Raw genomic sequence first — 6,936 nt, 5'->3', positions numbered from 1 at the left:
CAGGAAATAAAGGGAACTGGGGAGATAAAAGCCCACCTTGGCGAGCCGACACCTGAGGGATTGCAGGTGTGAAGGCAGGCCTTGAATCAAAGGATGCAGACTAATGGACCGTGCAGGAGGCCTCGGTTAGGAAAACATGTAATGCTAACCTGGTAAGGACTGAACTCATGGTAGCACCACTGAACTCAAGAATGACTTACGGGGGAGCTCCCGCAGGTAATAAAGAGTTAACGATAGACTTTGTCCAGGACCATTTTAGGAACATTTAAAATCCATGGTTCACCTCAGCTGGTGGCTAAGATTACTTTATATGCATAGAGTTGTTTGATCTTGAACTTTTTCCTCCTCTTTCCCCTCTGGGAGCTGAAGTAGTAAGCTCTGCAAACTGCTTTCATAGGCTTCTTACCTATATACCCCACTCCTGGAGCTGAATTTAGGATGCAACCGCACACTTCTGCATGGGCATAAAGGCTACAACCATTACAAACTCCCTGCATAGTGGAAATGTTAAGTGAGTTGTGGGGGGCTCTCACTAGGCACTACAATTGCAAATCACCCTCCTGTTTGTCATGACTAAGCGTCATTTACCCTTCCCTAACTAGTTTAATTTAAAATGACCTCACTTGGGTCAAAGCCCTTGATGCTGAGTACAGTGAGAACATTACTGGATGAATTAATGGCATTTCTGTTCATTAGCTGGCAGTTAAATGGCCCACTGTGGCCTGGGCTACACTTAAAATTTAGGTGATCGTAGCTACAGTGACCAGGGGTGTGAAAAATCTGGAGTCCTGAGTGCCGGAGCTAGGCTGACCTAACCCTGGGTGTAGACACAGCTAGGTGGATAGAAGAATGCTTCCACTAACCTAGCTAACATTGCTGAGGGAGATGGTGTTCCTACAGCGACGGAAAATCCTCCTCCTATGGGTGTACCCTACAGGGTTTTGCCAGCCTTGCTCTGGAGCTGCAGCTATGCCCGTAGAGACCCCATAGCGTATACATGGCCTTTGTTTGTGGACTGCGAGGATAATAGCTCCAGTACTGAGAGAATTAATGGTGGTCTCCTTTCTCCCCATGTAAATGGAAGTGGTTCACATTCAGTATGCTGAGGTACTGTATTCTGGGTCAGTTAAGCTTTGTCTAGGACAGGAAAGCGGCAGCCAGTGTCAGTTCCAGGTGTGATTGGACTGAACTGCTGCTGAGCATGTTTTTAACTGCAAGCATAGCAATGGACAAACAGTGCTTGCCTCCTCTTCAGAAAGCTTGGGCAAGAGCTGAGTCCTGAAATGGGGTCGAAGCTTGTTTGTTTTTGTCAGCTAAATTAGGTTCAGCACCCAATGGGTCGCACCTGTTGTCAGTAACGGGTAACTTTCAGAGTGTAGGCAAGGCTTGAAAGTTTAACCTGTTCCTTGGCCCAAATGCTGGTTTGGTGTCTCTCCGGGATTAGTGATATATGGTAGTAAAACGTTTTTTTAAAAAAGAAAAGGTACTCCATCATATATCCAGTAGAGAAGGATGTCCGTGCTCAACAGTGCACGGCAATCACTTTCTCGGTGAGCTAGCCCCCAGGGCAGTACAGCCGGGCCAGTGAAAACATGAATTCAGAATTTCAAAAAAGCACCATTGGTACTGGACCTTGGTCTTCTGCAGCAGAGGGCAGCTCCACAAAATGCACAGTTAACCCATGGAACTCATTGTCATGGGGTGTTGTGATGGCCAAAATTATAACTCAGTTCATAATAGAGCTAGATAAGTTCATGGAGGATAATGGTAAATAGATAATTAATGGTTATTAGCCAAGATGGTCAGGGTTGTAACCTCATGCTTAGGGCTACCCTAAACTTCTGACTGCCAGAAGCCAGGAGGGGAAGACGGGTGCATGTCTCCAAAATTGCCCTGTTCTGTACACTCCCCCTGAAGCTCTGGTACTGGCCACTGTCAGAAGACAGGATACTGGGCTAGATGGACCATTAGTCTGAGCCCGTATGGCCATTCTTATGTTCCAGTAGCACAGAACCCTCTGTCCCTATGCAGGGTAAGCCTGATTCGGTACTGAGTCAAGGGAGACTGAATTGGTGCCATTTTTAGATTCATCAGCAATCTGGGGTTTCCTTGGCCGTTCATCCAAGTGCTGATCAGCTCTGGTTAGCTGAGGAGACCAGAGCCTGAGCTGAGGCCTGGCTGCAGTAGACTGGGGGAAGGAAAGGAGCCAAAGTGAGAATCCATTAAGGTAGTGAAGGGTGAGGAATCAAAATTAGAATAGAGTGACTAAGCCAGGTATGTAACTGGACAACCCCTCTCCTCTCAAGCCCCCATCTGATGTGCTACACAATACTCTGACTTGCCCTGCACGCTATCCCTATCCTTGTAGCACCTCGATGCTCCATTCAGGAACCAGAGCCATGCTCAACCTATTTAATTGTAAGCGCTTTGGGGCGGCTCTCTCACCACATCTATGCACAATGGGACCCTGATCTTGGCAAGAGCCTCTAAGTGCTACTGTAATACCAACCACTTTGTGCTAGGCAGTGTACACATGCTTCTTAAAAAAAGCTTATACTGTAGGTTCCATCAGAATCTGACCAATGGCCAAAAACCGCTGTTTTACTCCTCTGGGTTAAGTGTCAGCTGGAGCTGTGACACTTAATGCTGAGTCTGGCCACACAAGGGGCAGATCCCCACCTTTGAGCCCAGGAATTGGCTGTGTTCTGTCTGAGCTAACCCTGCTTTGTTCTGCTCTCCTGGACGTAAGTGAGGAACAGAAATCTTTTTATGTGCTTGAAGCCAAATGTAATTTTTCTGTGTTTATCACCGAGATGAACAAAGGAATTTTAATTCCAGCCTTCCATGTATTTAATTGCAAAGGACTGGGAGGGAGGGGGATCATTTCCTTCGTTCGCTTTATTAATAGCTGCAGTCTGAGCAAGTGCAGAGCCTGACATTTCAATGTTTCAATTAAGAATTAAAGCCAGGGTCTCTTCAGTGTTTGGGTGGCATAAATTTCTGCAAAATCTCCCCTGGAGCCTTTGCACATCTCCATTTAAAATGCTAATCTGAACGCCATTTTTCTATCACTCCTGACCAATGTCCTCCCACCTTCAATCCCGTCCTACCTTCAAACTGCAGCTCTTCTTCCCTTTCAGGAGCTGCCTGTGGTTTGGTAGCGGAGAGGACTGGGAGTTGTATTTCTGCCTCTGTCACTGGCCCAACTGTCTGTCTGTAAGTCACAAATGGCTTCTCCATTTGCTCGCCTCAGGTTTTGAGCTCCTAATTTGATACCTGAGGCTTGATTTTTTTTTTTTTCAGAGGTGCCAAGCATCTGTGGCACCCAGTGATGCCAAGTAGAGCTGTAATATGCCCTGGGTACAGGGCTATCTTCACCTGTGACCATTGAATGCAGCCCCCTCAGGTGTGCATTTATGGTCCTGAGTAACTGCTCAGCATCCAATTACATTTAAAGGTGGTGTGGGGCTTGACAGAGCCATAGTCTGGACTGGTTTCAGAGTAGCAGCCGTGTTAGTCTGTATCCGCAAAAAGAACAGGAGTACTTGTGGCACCTTAGAGACTAACAAATTTATTTGAGCATAAGCTTTCGTGGGCTACAGCCCACGTCATCGGATGTATAGACTGGAACATACAGCAAGAAGATATTTATACATACAGAGAACATGAAAAGGTGGAAATGGCCTCTTACAGTTGGTATGGCTAATCAATTGAGATGCGCTATCATCAGCAGGAGAAAAAAAACTTTTGAAGCGATAGTCTGGACTGGCACCAGGGAGCCTGGGAAAGTTGTGGGAAAACCTGCACAAAGGGAAAGAGCTTGCTGGGAAGTGTGAGGTTCTCTGCCCAGCGGCTTTGCTGCAGCATTCACCTTCCTCCCCCAGGCCAGCACTCGGAGGAATGTTTTGGGGTGTGAAAGGAGCGCTCAGCATTGCAGAGGGGGAACCGCTGTCCCCGAGGCTGTAACAAAAAAATCACTCGGCTTCTGCTGCCACGGAGCCCCAAACAAAGTGACAGCCACGTGCGGTCTGCGCAGCACCACGTGGCCCTGGCTACTGGGGGCTCCTTAAAGCCTGGCTAGTAAGGCCCCTAACTCTGAGCTTTACTGATCTTGCCTGCACTCCACCCGTGAAGCTCCCAGCGTCCTGGCCCAGCTTCCACGTGGGTTCAGTGCAAACCCTGGGCTGGGTTTCAGGCTGCTCTCTCTTTCAGTTGTTCCAGAGTTGGGGCCAAGGGTCTGGAGGCCACTTCAGCATCCCCAGTCTCAGACTTGCGCTCTGCAGTGGCCTGGAAATGATGCAGTGCTGCCTCCCCCATTGTGATTTCTACGAACCAGGCTTTTAATGTCATGTTTCCCTTCCCGTTTGGGTGTGTTGGTTACTGTGGCGATGTCACGGAATCAGCAGAGATTCCATTCACCAGTTGCAGCTCTCGCTAATCCCTTTGCAGCTGCATGTTTAAACCCCAGCCTGTCATTAAAACTGATCAGGCTTTTGTAACCCCCGGCTGCCGAGTATTTATGAAATTAGCCTGCCTTTAGGAATGAGTTTCTTTTCAATCAGAGAGCTGTAATCCCACTAATCAATGTAATAGGTTAAACCCCTTTATTACCACTCCTGCTGAGAGAATTGGAAGCGGCAGCTCTCTACTGCTTTCACGGCTTTCTAAAAAAAAGTTGGGTTCCTTTTCACCGTGATTAAATTTCATTCTGTTCAGCAGGCAGGCTGCTCCCCCGCTAAAGCCAGCTCACATTCAGATTACACTCAACCTTATTGTCAATAAACTGCTTCCCTGATTTAATTTTCACATAGAAATGTGCATCACAGCCCGGAACTGGCTTGCTGCCTAGAAATGATGCTTTCCAGATCCAGCGATGTTCGGCACCGCATCCCAGCCCTTTCTCTCGTTCTCCACGTTTCAGCTCGAGCTGGATTATCGGTGGCCTGCTTTATCTTGTCAACCCAGAGCTTGCCAAGAGCTGGTGGTATTTGGTGTGTTTATCTGGCATTTCATCTACCGACAGGGGAAACTACTTCCAAATGGCATTCTGAAGTGCTCATGTTGGCTGCTCGAGTAGAGTCTATGAGGGCCTTTCATGTGGCCTCTTGTTTTCAGGCTCCTTTGGGACTCTCCCAGGGGTCTCTTCCTCTGCTTATGCTGGAAGGTTCACCTTTTGCTCCTGGCACCAGTTTGAGGCTCCGAGTTTTATATGGACAGAAATCACAGTCGTATTTGGGGGATTAAAGTGTTTCCCTTCCTGCCCCGCACGGGAAGGACGGGTGTGTTTCAGACCTGTTAGTGTGTCAGGGTTTTTGTGTTTGGGGAGGAAGGATGGTTTTGTGGTTTAAGGAAGTGGCTCTCAACCTTTCCAGATGACTATCCCCCTTTCAGGAGGCTGATTTGTCTTGCGTACCCCCAAGTTTCACCTCACTTAAAAACGACTTGCTTACAAAATCCGACAAAAATACAAGTGTCACAGCACACAGTTAGTGAAAATTGCTGACTTTCTCATTTTTACCCTAAAATCAATCAATTGGAATATAAATATTATATTTACATTTCAGTGTATAGTATACAGAGCAGTATAATCAAGTCATTGTCTATATGGTGTCCTTAGCCTCTGTTTGCCAGAAGCTGGGAGTGGGTGACGGGATGGATCACTTGATGATTACCTGTTCTGTTCATTCCCTCTGGGGCACCTGGTATTGGCCACTGTCAGAAGACAGGATACTGGGCTAGATGGACCTTTGGTCTGACCCAGTATGGCCGTTCTTATGAAATCTTAGTTTGTACTGACTTGGCTAGTGCTTTTTATGTAGCCTGTTAAACTAGGCAAATATCTAGATGAATTGATATACCTCCTGGAAGACCTCTGTGTACCCCTTGGGGTACACGTATCCCTGGTTGAGAACCACTGGTTTAAGGCACTCAGCAGCTCGGAATTCCTGATTGCCTGTGTGACGTAGGCAAGTCACTTACTCTCTCTGATAGCACAAAACCAGACAATTGGGGTCTCCTACCTTTGGGTGTGTCTACACTAGGATTTGTCTTCACTAGAAATGCTACAGCAGCACCAATGTAGTGTAGACGCTTACAGTGACAGAAGGGGTAAATCCTCTCTGAGAGCTGGTAGGAAGGTCCTTCCATTGACCTAGCACTGTGTACATTAGGGCTTAGGTTGGCTTCAGTATGTCGGTTGGGATGTTAGCTATGTCACTCCGGGAGGTGAAAAAATTAAGTCAACCTAGCTTTCTAGTGTAGACCAGCCCTTTGTTCATCTAGATTGTAAACACTTCATGGCAAGAACTCTCTCTTACTACGTGTAAGTACAACAGTCACCACAACAGAGCCTCTGCCTGAACAGGGGCCTGTACACACCATCCTAATCATGAAGGTTTTCTGTCTTGCCTGTTAAGATTTAGTTGAATTTTGCCCTGCAGTCTTTTTGCTAGGTAGGAAGAATGCAGTGTAGCTCTCCTCCCCACCCCCCACTGACAGCATTTCCTCTTGGAGTCCGGAGTGGATGTGCAGGGAGTTTACAAGTGAATCCATTGAGTCTGAGAAGGGGAGCTTTCCAAAATGCTTTGACTGAGGAGCACAAGTCCCATCAAAACTCAGTCCCACCCAGACTTAAATTTTAAAATTTTTTAAATGGTTCCTTTAAGAAATTCAGCCTCCCATGTCAGACATGGTTTTGTCCAGAATGGTCTTGAAAAGAGAAAAGCTGATTCTTCCACTGTTCATCCCAATTTAAACTCACTGAAATCTCATCTCTAGGCTACCCTTGAAGATAATGGGCCCTTTAGCATGTTCTGTCTTGAATATTTTTTTGAAGAAGGTACTTGAAATTCTGAAGATTGGTGTGTTTGAATTTTCTGACAAAGTTGTTAAATTACAGTTCTTTAAAATGTCACTTTTGGAAATCTCTGTATTGAT

This window comes from Terrapene carolina, unplaced genomic scaffold, assembly GCF_002925995.2.
Source record: "Terrapene carolina triunguis isolate 2854851 unplaced genomic scaffold, T_m_triunguis-2.0 Scaffold233, whole genome shotgun sequence".
Lineage (NCBI taxonomy): Eukaryota > Metazoa > Chordata > Testudines > Emydidae > Terrapene > Terrapene triunguis.
This window is presented reverse-complemented; position numbering follows the sequence as displayed.